Source organism: Bidens hawaiensis, unplaced genomic scaffold, assembly GCF_021521415.1.
Source record: "Bidens hawaiensis isolate Kalapana, Puna unplaced genomic scaffold, B.hawaiensis_p1.1 tig00022312_1, whole genome shotgun sequence".
NCBI lineage: Eukaryota > Viridiplantae > Streptophyta > Magnoliopsida > Asterales > Asteraceae > Bidens > Bidens hawaiensis.
In genome coordinates, this window is record NW_027493468.1 from 99,481 (window position 1) to 124,010 (window position 24,530).

The 24,530-nt window shown below is 35.4% G+C and overlaps 1 protein-coding gene and 1 pseudogene across 2 annotated transcripts in view; one reads left to right on the forward strand and one right to left on the reverse strand.

The window, feature by feature from the left end:
• LOC143565286 (uncharacterized) overlaps positions 1–24,530 on the reverse strand; it is a 240,064-nt gene that overhangs the window by 44,346 nt on the left and 171,188 nt on the right. The gene's annotated exons all lie outside the window — the stretch shown is intronic.
• Positions 3,492–6,351, forward strand: LOC143565288 (cinnamoyl-CoA reductase 1-like; annotated as a pseudogene). Its single transcript, XR_013141036.1, has 5 exons — positions 3,492–3,891; positions 4,869–4,992; positions 5,064–5,262; positions 5,608–5,945; positions 6,049–6,351. The product of XR_013141036.1 is annotated as a cinnamoyl-CoA reductase 1-like (transcript).

Consider the following 24,530-nt stretch of genomic DNA (forward strand, 5'->3'; position numbering starts at 1 on the left):
ACCAAATTTGCTTGATTTTTAAATGAAGTCTTCTCATGTATTTGACCCTAATTAATGAGTATGAGTCTTACCAAACCCAGATATTCTTTAAACGGGATATAACATCTCATTAAATAACAAATTATTCTCACCAAATTATTAATGTAAAAATCCTATAAAATAGGATATACTAAAAATTAATATCTTATTTATTTTAAAAAAGATATATATATATATTATTTAAATTAGAAAATCAATTTTATAGTAAAAAAAAAAACGGGTCTTGGGTCTCATCAAACCATAAGTATATTATTAACTTTCATAAATATTATTTATAATTAAAAAACCAATTTCATAGTTAAAAAAATAAACGGGTCTTGGGTCTCATCAAAACTATATAGCTTTTAAACCGGGTTATAAATCTCATTTATTTGTGAAACAATATATCATCAAACCATAAGTATATTATTAATTTTTATACAATAAAAAATATAAATTCAAAAAAAAAATAAAAAAATATTAGAACAAACAATATAAAACAACCCCGTAATATGAGGGATAAAAACTAGTATGGTTATAAATAAGCATGTTGGTAATTAGGTTTTAAAAACGTTTGGGAAGTTGGAATTAAAATAAGAAAGATAATTGTTCGCATTCAAATATGGGTGCACCTGTATTTCTTGTGTGGGGGTTGTGGCATTGAATGCTGACTACTTGCACACCTGTCTATTGATGTGATGAGGTGGACAATGTCAACTTTTTGACTTTTTAAATAAGTATTTTCTGGAAGCTGTGGGTCCCACCTCAACTGTGTTACGCCTCACGTTTGACAGCTGACAGCCTTAAACAGGTACGCATCTTTAACTTGTTTCCAAATTCTTGTCCATGCATACTACCAACCAAGACGTTGTATCCACCGTTCAACTTACATATGTGTCGGTATTGATTTCACAAATTTGTTGTCTTTAGTATATACACATGTAATAATAATTTATCATGTATATAGAGGTATACACATGTAATAATAATTTATCATGTATATAGAGGTAGAGTATCGAAAAAACCCAAATATCCTTAAGTATTATTCGCGGGTCAGAGAAGATTATCTCATATGCTACCCGCGGGACATATAAACCACCCGCATAACTTAAAGACAGAGGAAAGACAATAATATTTCCTAGAGACTATGTGTGGGAAGAACTAGACGCTCTTAGAAGTCATCCACAGGGTAATGTTTTCACCCGCAATGATGGCCAAAAGTCAATGTTATAGCCAGCTGTATTTAACCAACTTCCTTCTATAAGATTTACCAGGATCCTTTCTTGGAGAGCACGTGCTTCTCCAGCCAATAGGAGAAGGACACGTGACCAGGTTGTTATAACCTTACACATGGTCAGGTTTATTCCGTCCTATTAAAAGAAGACACGTGTCCAGGTTGTTACAAGCCGCATAGCCCAACCTATCGTATGATGACACATGTCCAGACGGTTACAATGATATCTTCTAGAAAAGGACAGTTGGACCAATAATATTCCCACATCCTTCGACTATAAATACCTTCACAATCTCCATGAGACATTCATTCACTCCAACTATCTATTCTAAATACTTTAAGTACTTTATCTTCACCGGAATAGTACTTATTCTCATGCCGGAGGGTAGGGATGTAGCTTAGTTGGGGCCAGGGGTGGCCTCGGCCCCCTCCGTTTTTCGCTCGATAGTGTAAATTTATCCTTTTACGGTCGAAAATTTTTATGCATAGTGTAAATTTACCCGTTTATGACCGAAATTTTGAGTCCGGCCCCCTCCGTTTTTTCGCTCGGTAGTGTAAATTTATCTTCTTTCGGCCGAAAACTTGTATACATATTGTAAATTTACCCTTTTCCGACCGAAATTTTGAGCCCGACCCCTCCATTTTTTTGCTTGGTAGTGTAAATTTATCCTTTTTCGGCCGATAATAGTTACACATAGTGTAAATTTACCCGTTCCGACCGAAATTTTAAGCTCACCCCCTCTAGTTTATGAATTTTTTATGCATACTGAGTCCCGCCCCCTCGACGTTTATGTCCAAGCTTCGCCACTGCCGGAGGGTGGTTACGGGAAGACCCCCCCTCTTGTCCTTCCCCTAACGAGCTCACAGTGTCTGTTTTGCAGGTTTCTGTCATTGGACTTGGGAGATCAGGCTCGTATCGTTGTCAGTAGTCGTTCGTATCATACCATGTGGACTCATTGGATCTTAGACCTGTTAAGGGGATTAGATCTTTATTTTTTCATTGACGCAATCCGTTTAAATATCTATGAAAGAATATCTCACACGTTTCTATCTATATGGTGATTATAATTTATAAATTACAATATTTTCTGTTTAAACTTTAAACAACATATTATACATATATACATATAGTCAAAAGGTACTTCAATAACTTAGTTAAAAGTTCATATACAAATATGTCAAATATACATTTCACTTTTAATATTCAATATCACAATTCCATTCAAAGTATAAGGTCCGAATTTCTTTTTCTTCTAGATTGTGATCATTAGCATGCAGTCATCTTTATTTCACCTTCCCGTGTAATCTTATGTATTGTGTTTGGGATCAGGACGGTCAGTACCGTTATGATACTGATCTCTCCCCTATAACATGTTACAATAGTTTACTTACATATAATTTATATCCTATATTTCTTTTACTCTATACCTTTATCTTTCTACTGAAAAATCAAATTCCGCAACGAAAATGTTGTCATAATATAATTGGTTAGCACCATATACATAAGATCCGTGAGTTTTCTAGTCCGTTCTCACATGTTACCTTAAAAAAATCATGATTAATATGAAAACTAATTTCCAAAGGTGAATAGAATGATAGACAAAGATGATAGTGCGGACAAGGACAACAAATCATTGCCAAATACGTTGTCCAAACATTATGTAATAACCAAACAAACAAAGGAAGGTTTGGCATAGCATGACATTCGGCATATTGCCGTCCAATATCCAAACTATATTTCCATATCTCATCCACCCAATTAACCTAATTCATAAATAATAGAGTAAACTGTGGTTTTCGTCCATGTGGTTTGTCCAAATATGTGGTTTTAGTCCAATAGTTTCAAATTTGCAATTTTTGTCCATGTGGTTTCATTACACTTGCAATTAAACCCGAATTCATTAACCCCGTTAAGTCTGGTCGTTAAACACATCAGTGTGCCCCTCACGTGAGGGGCAGTTTTGTTCTCTTTTTCTTCAAATAAACCCCAATCCTAATTCGCAAACCCCTCACGTGAGAGGCTGGGGTGTATTTGGGAAAAAAAAGTACAAAACTGCCACTCACGTGAAGAGCACGCTGACGGGTTTAACGACCAGACTTAATGAGATTAGTGAATTTAGGTTTAATTGCAAGTGAAATGAAACCACAGGGATGAAAATCGCAAGTTTGAAACTATTGGACTAAGACCGCAGATTTGAACAAACCATAGGGACGAAAATCGCAGTTCACTCTAAATAATAATAATAATAATAATAATAATAAATGCCATATCTTTAACTACCTCCTTCCCAACTCTCTTTCCCTCCCCCTATATCATGCCTCCTCTTCCTTTCCTTCCCTATAACAAACTCATCAAAACATTATTGTTATTATTATATTAATATAAGTAAACAGAGCTTTTGTCTGTTTTTGTTAAAGTTAAAAATGGCACCGGTTTCACTCGAATTCGATGGATCTTCGCCTGATTTCAAAAGGGCTTGTGTAATGGATGCTGGCGGATGCTTTGGGTCTGCACTTGTTCATCGTCTTCTTCAAAGAGGCTTCTTTGTTCATGCTGCAATCAACCCTCATGGTTCGTTCGTTTGTTTTTGTTTTACTTTTCATTTTCCCAATTCGTTGTTGTTTAATTTGTGGGTTTAATTACTTGGCAGCTGAGATGAAGTCCACGATTGGTGACTGAAGAGGTAGGTCCCAGCAGAGCCCAGTTGGACCCGCAAGACTCACTTTGAAGAGGGACGTCTGCGCAAGGACCAACTGGTTCCGCAGGACCAACCATGCTAAGAGATGAAGACCTTACGCGCAGTACGCCAGCTGTTCCCGCAGGAAAAGCCTCCCAATGGTGAAGTACCCCGCCTGTTCCCGCAGCTGCGGGTACAAGCCATCAGGGAAGGCTATCCGCACTAACAGCAAGGCTACACGCATAAGGCACTAACTCAATAATTCAGTAGTCACCTGAAGGAATGAGCAAGGCGGGAACACTCCCGCCCAAATGAGCCAGTCCGTACGCTTCTGGAAGGTCTTTTGTACTATACCTGCCAAGGTATGGACAAAATAGACAAGATCTGACCAGATCGGCCCATGAACCAATCACAGGGTGACAGCTCACCGACAACAGTACGAGGAGCACGCTCTAGTACAAAATGTCACTATCAGCCGCTGCCTACTCACCAACCCTTGCGTGGCACGTACATAGCCTGCAGTTGGTGGAAAAGGAACAGTACACAACCGGCCATGTCACTATCAGCCGCTGCCTACCCACCAACTACCAGCATGGCACGTGCGTAGCCCACAGTGGGTGGAAAAGGAATATTATACAGCTGGCTGTACCTGCTTGGAAACCTACCTTCGGCTATAAATACTCCAACACCTTGGAACGGTATCTTATCTTCTCTAGCAATCTCTCTTTATATACACTTATATTCAGAGCAATCTAGTCTGATTCTCACGCCGGAGGGTGGTCACAAGGAGGAACCCCCCCTTCTCAGTGACGAGCTCACGGTGTCTGTTTTGCAGGTCATCAGAATAACCATCTCTGCCGGACCTAACCCTCGTGGGAAACATTACTTAACCCCCAGATTATCCATAATCTACTTGGGGTCACCTAGTGTTTCTTCAGTGACAGTAAGAATTTACGAGTGTTTCACACAGACCCATTGGATTACCACAGCATTGTTGAAGCTTTAACAGGATGTAATGGCTTGTTTTACTCGTTTGAACCTCCTTCTGATCTGCCTTTTGATGTATGTTAGTTTATTATCACTTTTACATTATCATGCCTTCCTGGATGTTAATTACATTAAAGTAAACGCAGGAATCAATGGTGGAAATGGAGGTACGCGCAACACATAACGTACTAGAAGCATGTGCCCAAACCTACACGATAGACAAAGTCGTCTTCACTTCATCCGCCACCCGCCTCAATTTGGCGCGACCCGACCGACTCCACTGGTTCATCGCCGGATGTCGATGAAAGAAACTGGAGTGATGTTAATTTCTGCAAGAAATTCAAGGTATAACGCTCTTTGAATAGACATTAAAAGAAAGCAGTGTTGTACAACTCACTAGGCGCTAGGTTTGGGTAGGGACTAGTGATTAATCAAGATTAGTAGGGATTAATTGGATTGAAATTTATATGTAAATTTTAAAATACCAAATTTTATTTATAAAATTTCCAATTTTGACCATATAGCGAATAATTGGAGACTAGTCGGTCGGGTATAGACTAGCGATTACAACCGTGATTACAAGGGAACCTTAATAAACCTAATGGGCACAATACCGGAAATTCTTATCTGATATGCATTCCAATTGTATCAATGGATAGAGTTACATAATAATAACATTTGATGCAACAGTTATGGCACGCTTTGTCTAAAACATTGGCTGAGAAGACGGCGTGGGCACTAGCCATGGACAGAGGGGTGAGCATGGTTTCCATAAATGCTGGATTATTGATTAGCCCTGAATTGACCATCACACATCCCTACTTAAAAGGGACAGCTGAGATGTATGAAGATGGTGTTTTTGTAACTGTTGACCTTAAATTCTTGGTGGATTCTCATATTTGTGTGTTTGAAGATGTTTCTGCTTATGGTCGGTATTTGTGTTTCAATGGTGTCGTTAATTGCAACGAGGATGCTGTGAAGCTTGCCCATATATTGTTACCTCCAAATGTATCTTCACTTCCACCAAGGTTGGTTTGTTCAATCGTGTAATTATTGAATTTTATATTAAAAAAACTTATTATTATTATTATTATGATTATGACTAATAGTGAAAAATAATGGGTGTTGCAGTGTAACAGTAGGGGAGAGCAGGATGGTGCCACAAAGAATAAGCAACAAGAAGCTCAACAAGCTAATGGTTGACTTTGACTCTGATGATCCAATTCTTAGCTCATAAATAATTGTTGGTACAGGATTGGATATATTCTAGATTATATCAGAATAGATGATTTGATCAGGATAATAGGGCATTGTATGTGCATATTATATGGGTTGCAAGTTACAACATCATTCAAGTTTCAAGAATATATATATTATATATTATATGTTTATAAAGTTTAATATTGTTTTGTTAGGAAGCATTTATCAATTAATTCTTTGTATTGGGTAGCTGCTTTTGGCTGGCAACTAACATCAAGAAAAGTTATTCCTTTATTTTGAGGGTTCTCAACTTATATATATATATATATATATTTTTTATTGTGAATTTTATTAACACAAACAACAAGAAGAGGAGACCCTGCCATTAAGCATCGAATTTTTGAATAGTAATTTTGGGATTTTTCGGACTGTCGCCTCGTGTCTCCATCACACCTTCTCCATTCACAAGCCCCACACTTCAGTTCGGCATCACCTTGTTGAACTAGCCGAGTTATTCCGGCAACAGATCTGATATGGAATGGACATGAAGATGGAACCGATATCCACCAATAAACAAGGTTTGTCTTTCGTCTCTGTAATGGAAACGGAGAGGGGGAGGAGCGGTGATGGTTTGTCACCAGCTGTTGATTTAATTAATTTTCAAAGGATGTGATAGAAATTAAGAAATGAGGGCAGAATCATCCTTGAAACTTCTCTATTGTAATAAAGTTGTTAATTAGTAAAGTATAATTTGTTTATACGTGTTTATTTTATATTTCGGATTTCCGACTTTGAACTCCCCCACTACCATTAGCATAGTCAGAAATTTATTCTCATGGGTTGAGATTTTTCGTTGCATAAATTATTTGCCGCGTCTAAGTTTTCGGCCCTGATAGGTCGGGTCGGTTCGGATAAATATAATGCAGTATTACCATCATAGCAAAAGTGCATTGCTAGCATTCAATAAAATTCAAAGTCATTTTAAATAAAAAAGAGATCTTACACATTGTAATTGCTCCCCACTTTTTCATGTTTTGAAAACAATTCTTAACACTCTCAATTATCACTTTCAAAAAGAATTCATTTTTAATATAACAAATACAAGTATCATACGTTTAATTGTAACACATCAATTAAAATTTGACGTTGCTTTTTTTTACTCACGGATAATTTGATTATTTGAAAATCAATGAAAGATAGATGAACGAATTGACAGAACTCAAACATTTAAGTTGGGGCCGAAACTATGTCAGATTTGAAATAAAGAAACGTTTAATTAGAATAATCAAAATTCTTTTGAAGTTTAGTTTGCTCACCAAATTAAATGAAAATAATAAAGCGAATAAACTATTAATAGGCGGACAAAATAAAGTCTAAACTGATGCGTAAAATGGTTAAAAGTATTATGTTGGGCTTAGAATGATCCAAAGGTCTAAAACACAATTAACCCTAATTACAAAAACTGGGAACAGAAGGATAGCGACATAACACACATATTTCTTCTTCTATTTCACAGAACATACAAATCTAAATCACTGTAAATATATTTTTCTTTCTTACTTCTTTCTATTTGTTCTCTGCTATTGAAAAAGAATGAGTTCGCTCATTTATTCGACACTACACGCTATATAGACCGAAAAAAGACCGGGTTCAGACGAATCCGATGACCAAGTTGTACATTCGCCACTGGCCTCTGCCCTCCCACCAAGCATAGTGGAGTCACTGCAAGAGACAAAATTACATTAGGGTATTTTTAGAACAATTTGACCAACTTCCTAAAAACCGACTAGACCTATTCTTAATCCACAGGAAGTTCAAAAACTTGATATTACCTATAAACTCTAAAACTTTTGCCTCTCTACATTCGTGTAGCTTCTCGTTTCTTGCCTCCTAAATCCTTCAACAAGCAATAATCAAAATGACATGAAGGATAGTCTTATCATTCACCCCTGGTTTCATCTTGGAGGGCAGCGTGAAGACGTCTTCGGTTGAAAAGACGAAAATAGGAGGGGTCTTGCACCAGGTACTTATGTCATTTTTGTACCACTGACGCGAGTAAACAACGGGTAGCGTGAAGAATGTTCTCAACTTATATGATATAATGGCTTTATAGAAAAACTGTGTACTAAATTATTAATTATTTACCTATTATAATAAAGTAAAATAATTGTAGACACATGTCAGTTTTTGGTTAATACTCATAACGTTTTCCCTTCAAAACTATATATGTCATATATCAATAATTATTCACTTTCTTTTTACACTTCATTTATATTATATCTATAAAATGATTAATTATTCACTTTTTTAAAACTCTATTTATGTTATATATACATACATTTTTATAAAAATAAATATTCACATATTATACACATTGTTAGAATATATTTCACAATATACTTGGTGAAATCCAAAAATCAACAATATAACCATGTTTGTTAAATATTAAAAAGAATATAATTTTAAATGTTATTATTAACATATTATACTGTGTATATTGTTGAAGACTGTAAATAAAAAAAGAACTCTAATATGCTTTCAATTTACGAAGTTATTTATTTAATCATTAAGTTATAAACATATGTTTAAAAGTTGATCCATTTTTAAAAAATGAATCCATTTATCTATTGGTTTTTTTGTACATTGTCATATAAATTATAAATATATGATTTAAATCTATTTATTTATTTTTTCGGTTAGTTTATTAAACGATACATATATGTGTTAAATTGTATGGATAGTAATCACTTTAAAATATAATACAGTATATCATAATTAGTTTCTTTGGATTTTTTTTATCAATGATTGCTTTGGACTTTTTATGGAACTTAAATTTGATTGTTACGGGTAAAAAGTTGGTAAATACTCCCTCCGTCCCTTAACAAGTGTCATAGTTTGAAAAACACAAAGTTTAATAAAGTTTGAATGATTGTACTTTTTGATTAACAAATGACTATAATGCCCTTAATATATATAAAAAGACAAAATTTAAGAAAGTTTGAATGGTAAACTTGAAAATTAGTTAATAAATTTTGAAAGTGGACATTTGTAATGGGACAAACTAAAAAGGATATGTGGACACTTTCAAAGGGACGGAGGGAGTATATCGTCAATTGCTTGTATGGATCACGTTGCGCCATCGGCTCACCCTGTTTTTTTTTGTGTTTACGGCCCGACTTTTGGCTTGAACCAGAGGCCCGTGCCGTCTAAGTCTCCGGCTCCGGTTGGGTAGACCCGAACGCCGACATAAGGTAGTTGGTATACATGTTTAGGTTCGGGTCGGCAAAACCAAACAAGAAATTTTGGTTCGGTTGGTTTTGGGAGTTTGGGTTCCATTGCATGTTTAAGTTTGGTTGGTTTTGCAAACCGTGGACTTGACCGAAATGAGGGAATGGATGTTTCGATTGGTTCGGGTTGTTTCTAGTATTCATTTTTTGTTGTTGTATTTTTGAAGAATTTGGTTATGTGTAGTGTATGAAATGGATATGGGTTTGGAGAAGAAGGGTATATGTATATATATTGTTTAAATTAAATTTGTTTTTTTTATTTGTTTTTTTTACATTTGACCGTTCCAACGGTCTTATTATTATTATATTATTATTATTTTTCATCCATCAACGACGAAAAAAGGTTTGCCCCCCCTATCGCCCCACATTTCTCCCCGGGGGGGGGGGGGGGGGTGTACTCGCCCTCATCGCCCAAATTTCACCCATTCTTTTCGCCCACTACGTTAAGCCTTACAAGTCATGCTCATGTTCGTTTTACCCATTATTAAAACTTTTTTTTTATTGAATGCCTCTCCTCATTCCTCATGATGAATTTGTTACTTTATTCTTAACATTATTATTAATATTATAATATCATTATATATAACACACTAACATGATATAACATAAAATATAAGTACGTATTTGTCTTTATTTCTACACAATGATCTATTGGTCTATCCAACAATACTCTTATGACCAAACCAAATGTAATATATATAAAATTCACTATGCTAAACGTATTCCTCAATTCTCATCACTGCTAACCATACTCCCTCTAAAGTTTCGTTCCCTTAACATGTTAAATTAAGATATTAGTTAACAATTTTTTCTATTTTATAATCAAATAAAAAACCGTTAATTTTTATTTTTGTTTTTCAGTCTTTATATATGTTTTTTTGTTAATGGTTTTATTATTTTATTATCCTTTTAAAAGTCCATTTTTTTTTATTGTTGATACATTGTTTGTCGTTTCGTTTTTTGTTTACCATTTGGTATAAATTTAGGGACTAGTTTTGATTTTAATGTAAGTTCATTCGCTAGGGAATGCTAGCGAATGAACTAGTTTTCTTTAGCTCATACGCTAGGGAATGTTAGCGTATGAGACTTAAATTATAGAGGCCATTAGCTAAGGATTATTTAGCGAATGACATAGAGAAAGGGACTAATTCGCTAAGGTTGTTTAGCGAATGTGTTAAGAGTCTATATATAGTCTTGTAAACTTATTCTAATTAATCGATCTTGTATTTTTATTGAACATAGTCTCGTTACTCTGCTTAATTACTCTCTCAAAACACATACAAACACACACTGTGCCCTAATCGTTCATTATTGACTATAATCATATACTAGATCCTTTGATTGCTCGATTAATTATCAAATCATGACTTCTCAAGTGGTATCAGGGCTCTCGGATGTTCTGATTAGTCAACTCATGAACTGATTTAGGATGATTTACGTGTTTTTGAATCAAATTGAATGTACAGACTATTACGACTTAATTTGGATTGATTTATTCAATTAAAATTGATAATTGACTGGATTATTGATATGGAATCGATCGTTTTGATGTTAAGTTTCTTGTGACTGGTTTAATTGTGTTGATTCAGTTGATTTGAACTGAAATGGATTGAATTAGGTTTGAGCGGGAAGAAACGATGTTCAAAAACGGTTTTGTTTTGACTTTAAATGGTCAGAATTGGAAGTGTTTTGACTAATTTAGGTATCGGTTTGGTACAAATTGGATTCAGAATTGATGTTGGATTGAGATCTATGGATTTGGCATGGAATTGGATGATTTTGATATGTGCTAGTTTCAGGGTTTAAGCTTGAATATTTGAATTCAATCGCTCTTTTCTTGAGCACATTTGCTAATTTCTTGTGGTCATTCGCTGATACTATTGGAAGTTATAACGGCTTTAACAACTCATTCATTAAGTGTTTTACTCATTCTCTAGTGAAACCATTCGTTAATCTCCCATTCGCTTATCTTTTTCATTCGTATACATTCGTTAAAGCTTTCATTCGTTAAAGCTTACATTTGTTAAATCTTTCATTCACGAAAATTTTCATTCGCTTCCTCATTCGCTCACTCATTTGCTACAAGTTTCACGCATTCGCTAACAGCTTCACTCATTCATTAATTAGATTTCCAAATTATCAAATTTAAACCTCACACTCTCATTTTTAAAAGATTAAACCCAAAATTTCCAAAAAGATGACGAATTATTATGTTCTTGCTTCTCAGAATGCAATTATGCAAACGATGCTCAATTATGATAATGAGATCCGTTCTCATGCAAAAATTCCTAAGTTGAATAGTCTAGATGATTTTCAAGGAGGGAGTCAACGATTTAGATCTCATCTGGGTGTGATTGATCCAGATTATGTAACTTTGTTGGATAGCAAGTATGTGAGACCAACTTTACAGGTTGATGGTATTAGTGAAGTTCCAAAGAGTCCTAATGTAATGATTGCTGTTGAAGAGAAGAAGTATGATCTTGAAGTTAAGACTTACTCCACATTTACCATGGCTTTACCTAAAAACATATTTCATAAATTCAGCCATATTACAATCTCAGCATCTTTGTATGCTTCTTTACAAGCTAGGAGTTTGTGAAACACTCAAGAAAACAAGAAGTCTATGCTAAAGTTTTAGTATAAGAACTTCAACATCATGCCAAAGAGACCGTTGGAGATATGTTGACAAGATATTGTCACTTGTTAGTTGAGTTGAATTGATTTGATTTGCACAAAGATGGAAATGATCGGATTGACACATTGAAAGAAGATGCTCTTCCAAGTTATTACTCAACTTATGTGTTGGTGTTGACTGAAAATGGTTATTTCAAATATCCAACTCTCAAATGGATGGATTTTGTTGAAAATAAGGAGAAAAGAGAGTATGAGTTAAAGTGCCAAAGTTCATCTAAGTCCAATCAATATCATTCCTTATATGGTGGTGCTAATCCAACTAGCAAGATCACATCTAATTATATCCCTACCTTTTATATGTTGGAATTACGTATGCCCGAGACACATAATTATACTAATGTGGCTAACTGTGTTTGATCCAAGTCGGGTCATACCCAATAACAAGCAAGACAACACCAAACGTATTCTTTTAATGATTTGATCATTTAAACGAATACCGAACACTACGTGTTTGGAAATTGGTTTTCTAAACAAACACACTTGAGGATTTAAATAAATTATCTGGATAATTTGTTTATATAAATTAATTATTTAATTAGTTAAATAATTATATAAATGTATGTACATTTTATAAAAATGAGTTTTATAAAATGAATGGAGATGTTTTAAATGGTTAAAACAAAACAAAAAAAAAAAAAAAAAAAAAAAAATAAAATAACCGTCCACCCCATGTGGGTGGAGAGTTTGGTCCAATCCTAGGCTTTGTCTTCTTGTGATGACCACTTTATCTACCTCCATTCACAACACATGCATTTGGGTCTTGTCTTTTGAATCTTTTCAAGTGTTTTTCAAGCTTCAAAATCTCTCTCTCCCTCTCAAAAAAACTCACGGCAGCAGCAGCAAATTTTGGGGAGAGCTTTGTGAGCTTGTTTTGTGTTCATAAATCCTAGCAAAACAACTTGGTGTTGTCACAAATATCTTGGGGTATCACACTCTTGAGGTCTTCTTCTTTGGAGGCTTGTCATTCATCCACCATCCCCTTCAACAACCCACTTGTTCTTCTAAAGGTAGAAGAAGGTACAATTTACATTTTGTGAGCATCTTGTTCTTGTAATTTTGATCCTTGGCTTCGGGTTTTTAGTTTTAACATAATGGTATGTTCATTAACAAGTTTTAAAACACTAGCTTCCGTTGCGTTTTCTAGTTAAATATGGTTAACTTAGACTTTGATAAACTCTCTAAAACCCAACAATGGCATCAAGAGCCGGTTACAAGGACTTATGCTTCTTTTGTGTTCATACATTTCGGATTTTTCATGGGTGAAAAGGGAGGTCCGAAAATTTGGTGGATTTTACCCCTCATGGTTTTGTAAGATCTTGACATGCATGGAAAGATCTTAGGAAACCATTTAACATTTGGATGATGAAATATCAAAATTGTAAAAAATTTTGGGGGGGGTGGCCGTAGCCTCATGGGGGGGGGGGGGGCGTTTTTTTTTGGTGAAATTTGGGCATTGGTTGCTTAGGTTGCATGCTTAGAACATTTGGTATGTTTGGATGTGTCATAACCGAAACCTAGACCTTGGATGTGTTGATTGTTGTTATGTGTATTTTGATTATGTTTATTATTCAATATGGTTGTAATAATTCATAATCTTAGGCTTGTGTAATTTATTTATTCATAAGTTGGTATGTAATAAGTAGATTAGTTGCATTTTCTTTTTTTTAGAAAAATATGTATTAGGATACATTTTGTAAAAATTAGAAGATGCAAGATTTGGTGAAATTGGTTGGGCCGAAATTTTGGGCTTGTTGGGCCTCACCGGCCCATCATGGGATTCAAGCCCATTAGGCCCATAAATTTCACTCTTGGGTCCAAGAAGACTTTTGGAAGTTTGGAGCCCATTAACAAGCCCAAAAGAACACAACAACTTGGAGAGGATACTTGAAGCATTTGGATGCAAGGTCAAGTGGGAGTCAACATTCCATCCTTGTGTCATGTTTTGTCCCTTAGGTGTGACTTATGACCTACACTTGTTTCGGCTAACAAGTATGGTCAAATTTAGTGGTTTTCGGTTATGACTATATTTTGCATGTGTATGCTTGGTTGTTTGTTTTACTTAATGTAATGTGTGGTTGATAGATATTAGGATATCCAAACCGTCACATAGGAACGACAACAAGTATAAAACGGGTTCTAATATATATTTGGTAATATCGCGTCAATTAGTTTAATTAAATGGGTTTATTAAAACTAAGCGATCTCTCACATATAATAAAATTGGTTTTATTATAACTAGAACCTTGAAAATTGGTTTTCAAAATCGCCATATTACTAAATGCATGTTAGGATATGGCATAATGTTTTTCAACTAGAATATTTGAAAATTTAAAAATCCCTTTTTCATATTACCAAGGAAACAAGTCTAACACCATCCTTTTGTATGACACTTAACGTATTAGGGAACTTTTAATGGGATAAAGGTCACCTAACCATTTTGAGCAAACTAATATACTTAGGGTAATATTAACATATTTGTGGGATAAAGGTCACCTAACCACTTGTATGTTAATCTTACATGTTTATACAAGTAGGACGACTTGAATTGGAAACCATGTGATAAAGGTCACCTAAGCATGAGATCCAATGGTGTTGATGGGATAAACATGCCAACACGAAATAAGGATTTCGAATGGTCCCATACCTCTAGAAGTTGCAAAGGGTTGCAATTGTCAAGGTTGACTACCTTGTTAAATCAAATAACGGGATAAAGGTCACCTAACCGAAATTTGATTTATCGTTGGATTCTAGAATTTAATTATTATTTTAAAATCTGGAATAAAAAGGGTATTAATAATTAAATTGTTTATAATACTAAAATAAAACTTTGTTAAATTTTGTAGATGGCCGCTAACAATGCAAACACCTCTACCCATAACACCCGTAACCTATCCTTAAGAACCATCCTTGAAAAGGATCGTCTAAACCATAATAACTTTATGGATTGGTATCGCAACTTGAGAATAGTTCTCAAGCAAGAAGAGATATCATATGTCTTAGACGATCCCATTCCCGACGAGCCTGACGTGGAAAATGAGGAGGCTTATAACGATTGGGTCAAGTACACCAAAGATTCGGTGCAAGCCTCTTGCCTCATGTTAGGGACTATGATTCCCGAAATCCAAAAGGATTTCGAGCATCATGGGGCATACGACATGATAACTCAATTGAAGAAAATGTTCCTTCAACAAGCTAGAGCGGAACGTTTCGAAACGGTTCGAGCGTTTCATGTATGTCGTATGGAGGAAACCCAAACCGTCTCATCTTATGTCCTAAAGATGAAAAGCTACATCGAAAAGCTTCGTAGGTTGAATTGTCCCGTGTCTAATGAGTTGGCTACGGATTTGATCCTCAACTCTTTGACCAAAAGGTTTGAAACCTTTGTCATGAATTATAACATGAATGGGTGGGACAAAAGCATTGGTGAGCTTCACGCAATGCTAAGAACGGCCGAAGCGGGAATGGGTAAAAAGGCTTTACCCGTTCTAACAATCGATGAAGGAAAAAGGGGACATAACTCCAACCCCAAAGCAAGTGTTGCTAAGGGCAAGGGCCACGTCCGAGGAAAGGGAAAGAGGAAAGCCATCACGCCCACCAAACCGAAGGAAAAGAAGCAAAAGGTTGCGGCGCAAGATCCATGCTTTGAGTGTGGAGAGATAGGTCATTGGAAAAGGAATTGTCCGACCTATCTCAAAGCGTTAAAAGATAAGAGGGATGCGGGGCATACCTCAGGTATTATCTTTACTATACATATTGAACTAAATGTTATTTCTTCAAATACATGGGTACTTGATACCGGATGTGGAACTCACATTTGCAATTTGTTGCAGGGGTTCAAAAGAAGTAAACAACTCAACAAAGGGGACATTAGTCTCTTTATGGGCAATGGAGCAAGAGTTGAAGTCCAAGCCCAAGGAGACTACATGTTAAAGCTTCCAAGTGGTTTGGAAGTAATTTTGAAGAATGTTTTGTATGCTCCTAAGTTAAGAAGAAACATTATTTCCGTGTCCCTTTTAAAACAATGTGGCTTTGATCTTAAATTTATAGATTATGATATTCATGTTTTGATGAATGGCATATTTTATTTTAAAGCTATACCCATGAATGGTATATATGAAATAGATCAAATTGGTGCGTCACATAGTAGTTCAATGTACAATGTCAACACCAAGAAACTCAAGAAGGACTTGGGTGATTCCTATCTTTGGCATTGTCGCCTTGGACATATAAGCAAGAATCGCATGCAAACTCTTCGCAAGAATGGTATTCTAGAAACAAATGAGTATGATTCATTTGATGTATGTGAATCTTGTTTACAAGGCAAAATGACAAAGCAACCCTTTAATAAAACTTTTGAAAGGTCAAAAGAATTATTGGGTATCATACATTCGGATGTATGTGGTCCTTTTAGACCAATGACTAGGAATGGTGAAAGATACTTCATTACCTTTATTGACGATTATAGTCGATATGGTTATGTGTACTTAATGAAACACAAAGATGAAGCTTTTGAAATGTTCAAAGACTTCAAAACTGAAGTAGAAAGACAACTCAAGACCACAATCAAAGTACTTCGTAGTGATAGAGGAGGTGAATACCTAAGTGGTGTTTTTCAAGATCATCTTAAGAGTTGTGGAATTATTTCACAACTTACTCCACCTGGAACACCACAACATAATGGTGTGTCTGAAAGGAGAAATCGTACCCTATTAGATATGGTTCGATCGATGATGGCTAGAAGCACTTTACCTCTATCATTTTGGGGCTATGCTTTACTTTCCGCTGTTCGCATATTGAATATGGCTCCAACCAAGAAAGTGGAGAAGACACCTTTTGAAATATGGCATGGAAGGGTTCCATCGCTATCATTCTTAAAAATTTGGGGTTGTGAAGCTTATGTAAAGCAATACACCCCAAACAAATTAGAAGTCCGATCCACTAAGTGTATCTTTATAGGTTATCCTAAAGATGATTTAGGATATTACTTTTACGACCCTAGTGAGCAAAAGGTTATTATTGCTCGAAAGGGTAAGTTCTTGGAAACTAAGTTCCTTAAGGAAGGAACTAATAATAGAACAATGAAATTTGATGAGGATCAAGAACCACAAGATGATACAGAATTGGTTGATACTAGCACTCAACAAGAGGTTGTTGAAAGTGATCAAGTGGTTGATCAAAACACACAAAACGTTCGCAGATCAGGTAGAGTTAGCAATCCACCTGAAAGATATGGATTTTTTGTAGAAGGTTGCTACGTGGTAGATTCGGATGAACCAACCACATACCGTGATGCAATGTCCAAGAATGATTGTGACAAATGGCTTGAAGCCATGAACGTTGAGATGCAATCCATGTATGACAACCAAGTTTGGGAATTGGTTGAACCACCACTCAACTCCAAAGCTGTTGGAAGTAAGTGGGTTTTCAAAAGAAAAACTGATATGCATGGAAACTTGGATACTTATAAAGCAAGACTTGTAGCTAAGGGTTTCACTCAAACTCAAGGGGTTGATTATGAAGAAACTTTTTCGCCTGTAGCAATGCTAAAGTCTATTAGGATATTATTTGCCATAGCTGCACATTATGATTATGAAATTTGGCAAATGGATGTCAAGACCGCTTTCCTAAATGGATATCTTGAGGAAGATGTCTATATGGTTCAGCCTGAAGGTTTTGTCGATCCGAAACATCCTAATAAAGTATGCAAGTTAAAGAAATCAATCTATGGATTGAATCAAGCATCTAGAACTTGGAATCATCGTTTTGATGAATAAATCAAAAATTTTGGATTCATCAAGAACGCTGATGAGGCTTGTGTGTATAAGAAAGCTAGTGGGAGTATAATAACCTTCTTAGTATTGTATGTCGATGACATTCTACTATTTGGAAATGACGTTCCAACCATGGAAAGCGTTAAGGCTTGGCTTGGAAGTAGATTTTCCATCAAGGATCTTGGTGAAGCTGCCTATATTTTGGGAATAAAGATCTATAGGGATAGGTCAAGGCGCTTGATAGGTTTGAACCAAAGTACATACATTGATAAAATCTTGAAAAGGTTCAAGATGGAAAACTCCAAGAAAGGTTTGGTACCTATTCAAAGAGGGACTATATTGAGTTCAGCTCAATGTCCAAGCTCAAAGGGTGAGCAAGAGATAATGAAACAAATCCCATATGCTTCTGCTATAGGATCCATCATGTATGCGATGATATGTACTAGACCGGATGTGTCATGCGCTTTGAGCATGACAAGCAGATACCAACAGAATCCAGGAAACAGTCATTGGATGGCTGTTAAGAACATATTGAAATACCTTAGGAGAACTAAGGATATGTTTCTGATATATGGATCTGGTGAGGAGGAACTCGCTATAAAAGGTTACACGGATGCGAGCTTTCAAACTGATCGAGATGATTCTCGATCACAATCTGGGTATGTGTTCACTCTTAATGGAGGAGCTGTCTCTTGGAAGAGCTCAAAACAGGAAGTGGTAGCATTATCCACTACAGAATCAGAATACATCGCCGCTTCATTGGCAGCTCAGGAAGCTGCATGGTTGAAGAAATTCATTACTGATCTAGGGGTGGTCTCTACCATTCAAGACCCCCTAGAAATCTTTTGTGACAACGAGGGTGCGATTGCTCAAATCAAGGAACCTCGTTCGCACCAAAAGACAAGGCACATAGAGCGGAGATTCAACTACATAAGGGATGAAGTTGAAAAAGGAAAGATATGTATTCGCAAAGTTGGAACTGATCAAAATCTTGCGGATCCATTCACGAAGCTCCTAGAAAGACCGAAACATGAGCGTCATGCGAGTGGCTTAGGACTTCGATATTCTAGTAATTGGATTTGATCTATTTTGTATTTACGTTTAAAAGACTTTTGTAATTTAACTCTTTTATATGATTATGGAATCTTGAGTTAAATTCTAATTTTGCATGTTTAATCCATGAATAAGTAATCTTATTCTAAAAGTCCGTAGTCGATCACATTTGTGGGAACAAATATGAAGCAAGACTATTATGAACTAGAATTGGTGGATATTCATAAGGAATGAATATGGAGCATAGGTTTGCTGCCAAGGTTCATAGATATTTGTGGGATACAAATATTGGACTGACCCGCTCTCAATATTACTACATGGAGTCGATGGACCTGATCATTAGTAATTTTGAGTAAAGGAGAATTTCATATTATCCTTAGACCTGAGATGTATACTGGGTCTTGATTTTCACCAAGTATTACACTTTGACTCTCCCCTTCGCTATTCGTAAAAGATGGTACATAAGGATGAGCTCGGGTGGAGTATAAAGTGATAGTGAGAGGCGTATACAGTCAAGATGGAATTTGTTCTTCTTATGTGTTGAGAGTTTAGATGTCTAAGGCCTGATAAAGTTGAATTGTAAAGAGAATGATCGCCTATGTCTCTTAGATCCAACATGACATCTAGTAACAAAGGGATATAATGATAGATTCACCTAAATCATATCAAGTAAGGGACTTGAAGGGATGATGTTATTGAATGGCACTTCGTCAAACACATTAGGGGTGGTGAACTGTTGTTAGGCGGTATTCACCACTTGCATTAATTTTCTATGTATCTCGTGCAAGTGGGAGATTGTTGGAATTACGTATGCCCGAGACACATAATTATACTAATGTGGCTAACTGTGTTTGATCCAAGTCGGGTCATACCCAATAACAAGCAAGACAACACCAAACGTATTCTTTTAATGATTTGATCATTTAAACGAATACCGAACACTACGTGTTTGGAAATTGGTTTTCTAAACAAACACACTTGAGGATTTAAATAAATTATCTGGATAATTTGTTTATATAAATTAATTATTTAATTAGTTAAATAATTATATAAATGTATGTACATTTTATAAAAATGAGTTTTATAAAATGAATGGAGATGTTTTAAATGGTTAAAACAAAACAAAAAAAAAAAAAAAAAAAAAAAAAATTAAATAACCGTCCACCCCATGTGGGTGGAGAGTTTGGTCCAATCCTAGGCTTTGTCTTCTTGTGATGACCACTTTATCTACCTCCATTCACAACACATGCATTTGGGTCTTGTCTTTTGAATCTTTTCAAGTGTTTTTCAAGCTTCAAAATCTCTCTCTCCCTCTCAAAAAAACTCACGGCAGCAGCAGCAAATTTTGGGGAGAGCTTTGTGAGCTTGTTTTGTGTTCATAAATCCTAGCAAAACAACTTGGTGTTGTCACAAATAGCTTGGGGTATCACACTCTTGAGGTCTTCTTCTTTGGAGGCTTGTCATTCATCCACCATCCCCTTCAACAACCCACTTGTTCTTCTAAAGGTAGAAGAAGGTACAATTTACATTTTGTGAGCATCTTGTTCTTGTAATTTTGATCCTTGGCTTCGGGTTTTTAGTTTTAACATAATGGTATGTTCATTAACAAGTTTTAAAACACTAGCTTCCGTTGCGTTTTCTAGTTAAATATGGTTAACTTAGACTTTGATAAACTCTCTAAAACCCAACATTATACTCAAATTGGTCATGTGGTTCCTCTACCAGAAGCATTTGTTGAACCACAATTCTTTTCAAGTTCAAGTCCTGCTAGTTCAAGATCAATTCCTCCTCTATCTTCACCAAATGCCAACATGAAGGAAGTAGAACAACATTTTTCTTTTATGGGAGAATTCATATCTTCTTATGAATAATTGGTGGGTAGTGAAGTCCTTAATTGTGACTTAACGATGATGACTATGATCAAATCAATCATGATGATTTGGAATCGATGGACTTGAAATGGAATATGGCAATGATTGCCAGGAAGATCAAAAAGTTTATGCGAATGACTGGAAATGATCTCCCAGCCACGAGTAAGAGAATTGGGTTTGATAATTTGAAAGTCAAGTGTTATAATTGTGATAAGTTTGGTAATTTTGCTAAATAATGTGACAACCAAGGCGGGAGTATTCTCCAAGAAACAAGACTTAAGATAGATACTCAACAAAGAAGTATAACAATAATGAATAAAAGGAGATGCCTAAGAAATCCTTGGAGCAGCCTAAGCAGAATGAATAAAAAACAATGGTACTACAAGATGGGGTTGATTGGTCAAGAAGATTGTTGGGTGAATCATCAAGTGAGCTACAACAAGCTAATTTGGCTGTGATTACTAATGGTGATGAAAATGTGATTGATGATGGTTTGACGAATAAGCAAGTGGAAATTAAGGAATCTGAGTCTGATTCTAAAGTTTCATGTGAAGATAAGAAGGAAATGTTTGCTTGCATGGCCAAGTGATGTTTCCGATGATTCTGATGTGCTATGTGTGTTCATTGTGATGAGTCTTTGGCTAAAGTTGAAAAGATTCATGCTCACAAAAAAACTTTAGTTATTGATCTTGCTATTATTAGAGATAATTATTCGTAAGCTTGAAAATGAGAAAGGTTATAAAGATAAACTTGTTTCTTTAACCGAGAGTAACCATGAATTAAATATTGAGATATCTAACAAGCAAGTGTCGATAAGAATTCAGTTTGAGGAATTAATAAAAAATAAATCCAAGATTCATGATCTTGAGAGTGTGGTCTTGGAGTTGAAACTAAAGTTAAGTAAATTCAAAAACTCCTCATTTTTACTTGATAAAATCCTTGAAGTTAATGGCAATCATCAACAAGGTACTAAAAATGGTTTAGGATTTGTTGAAATTCCTTATCCAATCGGTCATCATTATACTAAGCTACCAAATACCGAGAATCTAAAAGAGGTGGGTATTGATTATCCATTAAAATTAGATCCTCCTGTATATGTTAGTAAAGTAAAATCCACAAATGAGGAGAAAGTCAATGTAGTGAAGAATGTTGAAAACAATGAGAAAGTTTTAGCTCCAAAATCTCACATCAAGAGTAATCAAGTGTTTTCTCAAACTGATGATAGTGTTATCATTGTGGATGTGTTTGAATATAATGTGGTTCAGAAGAATGAAAATATTCCACTTGACAATCATATCCTGTGTGAACCACAAAGGGTTGAAAAAGCTAAAATTGGTAACACATAATCTTTTGTAACACCTAAGCTATCTGAGAAAAGGGTGGTCTCATATGAAGATTTAAGAAAGTTTGTTAATTCAGTTGGTAGTAAGAAGAACTGGAGGGTTTATAAACTGACGGGAGTTAATGAACTTTTTGCTGATAATGTATTTTCTTTAAGTTTGGTTAAACTTGAATGTGTTAAAAGAGCCTTTGATTGTGGAAAACCTCAAATGTATGAGACTGAGATTTCTTGTGGGGTAATCAAGAAACTAAATCCAAAACCTCAAAAGAAATATCAACCAACTTTACTTAAACCTATGCAGTTTGTAAAATGTTCTGGGTCATAAGTTTGTTCAAAAGTTTTTCTGAGTGTTCTAACTTGATTTTTTATACAATAATAAGAGAATAAGTTTGTTCAGTATCATGTGAAGGTTGTGACTTTTCAACCTGATGATCACATGGTAGATCTTATTCACCACAAATTTTTGTTGAAAGGAGAACTTGTTTCTCTTGTGGTGAAAGAGGTCACGTTGCCAAGTTTTGTGGATCTATGGTAAGAAAGATTGAAAAACCTTTAACTAAGGACAAAGTTCAGGTAGTTAAAAGTATTTTGAAAAGGAAACTTACACAAGACAAGGTTGATGTGAAAAGAAAGTTGTTAAAATGATTAACCCTAAGAAAGTTGTTGGGGTTAACAATGAATTGAAGGAAAATGTCTAGGTTTATGTAACTCCTGTTGAGATTAAATTAACTAAATTGAAGACAACTTTGAATTTTAGACAATTCTTGAAGTTGTATCAACATGCATTGAAGAAGAAGGTTAAGGATGAGAAGGTCCCTGTTGGAGAATTGCCAACATGGAATGCTAAATTGTTTTTATATCAAAAGGAAAATGAGGTTCAACCCAAGACTGAGGCTTGGGTTACCTCTTCTAAGTAATCATCTTTCTTTGTGTGTAGAATTCATCCAAGACTATCTCAGGTACAAGTGGATTGTAGATAGTGGATGTGCTCAACTTATTACTGGCAATATTAATCTTCTTTCAGATGTTAAAGATATTCAAGGAGTTTATGTTGCATTTGCGGGCAATCATGGTTGACTAATAACCAAAGAGAGTCAGGTGTCCAATGGAAAGATCACATTCGTGAAAGTGAATTTCTGTAATAAAGTTGATCATAACCTGTTGAGCGTTTCACAAATTTGTGACAAAAAGTATACAAATTTACTAACAGATAAAGAATGTATGATCTTAAAGCCTGGTTTTGTGATTCCTAAGGAGATGGTTATCATGAGAGCATCTTGATCGAATGATATTTATGTATTTGACATGGCTTCCACAACAACATCTTCTTTAACAGCTACTTGTTTTATTTGAAAGGCAACAGAGAAAGTGTCGATCCTATGGCACATAAGGATGGGTCACATTCACCTTCGAAAGATGATAACTTAACTGCAAATGATTTAGTGGATGGTTTGCCATTGAAGCATTTTCATAAGACCGATCATTGTGTCTCGTGAAAGAAGGGATATGTTAGTTTAGTGAAAAAGTTTCGTTACTCTGCCGAATTACTCTCTCTGAAGACACACAAACACACACTGCACCCTAATCTTTCATTATTGACGATAATCATAGACTAGATCCTGTAATTGCTCGATTAATTATCAAATCATGACTTCTCAAGTGGTATCAGAAAGAAGAAATCTCATCCATTGAAGCAGATTATCTTAATCAATACCTCACTGGAACGCCTTCACATGGATATATTTGGTCAATTTAATCGTGCGAGTATTGGGGGAGATTTGTATTGTTTAGTGGTCACTGACAACTACTCGAGATATTATTGGGTGTTGTTTATGAACACGAAGGATCAGACAACCATTATTTGTCAGGATTGATTGTTCACACTATCACCCTCGTAACCAATAACTTAATGTTGAGAAGACGGTTACAAATATGCTAATGTAAAAACCCTTTGAATACTAGAGGCGAAATCAATAGTAATCAAGATGTTACTCAAATAACATGAACATAACAAACACACAAGACACTCAAAATATTACCATTGATATTAATCTTTAACACAAAGGAATAATCTTTATGGTTTCTAGGGTGGAATATCAGGTGAGGCTACTTTTCGTACAAGGATCATCTGTTTGCTAAGAAAGTCTAATCAGCCGCAATCATCGTTCACACGCACTCATAAATGTGACCTAAACTTTCCTTAAATAGGCAATCCTGACACCTTCTAGAAACCCTACTCATTGGTAAAACATATTCAAAAGCATTAAAAAATAATACAAGTGTAAACAGGTTTTCGAGTAAGCTTTTGTCTTTGTCGAGCAGACCTTATAATCCACAATTGTGCTGGAACAGTTCTTCGAGCAAGCTTTTACTTAGAATATTTTCCTTAGAAAAT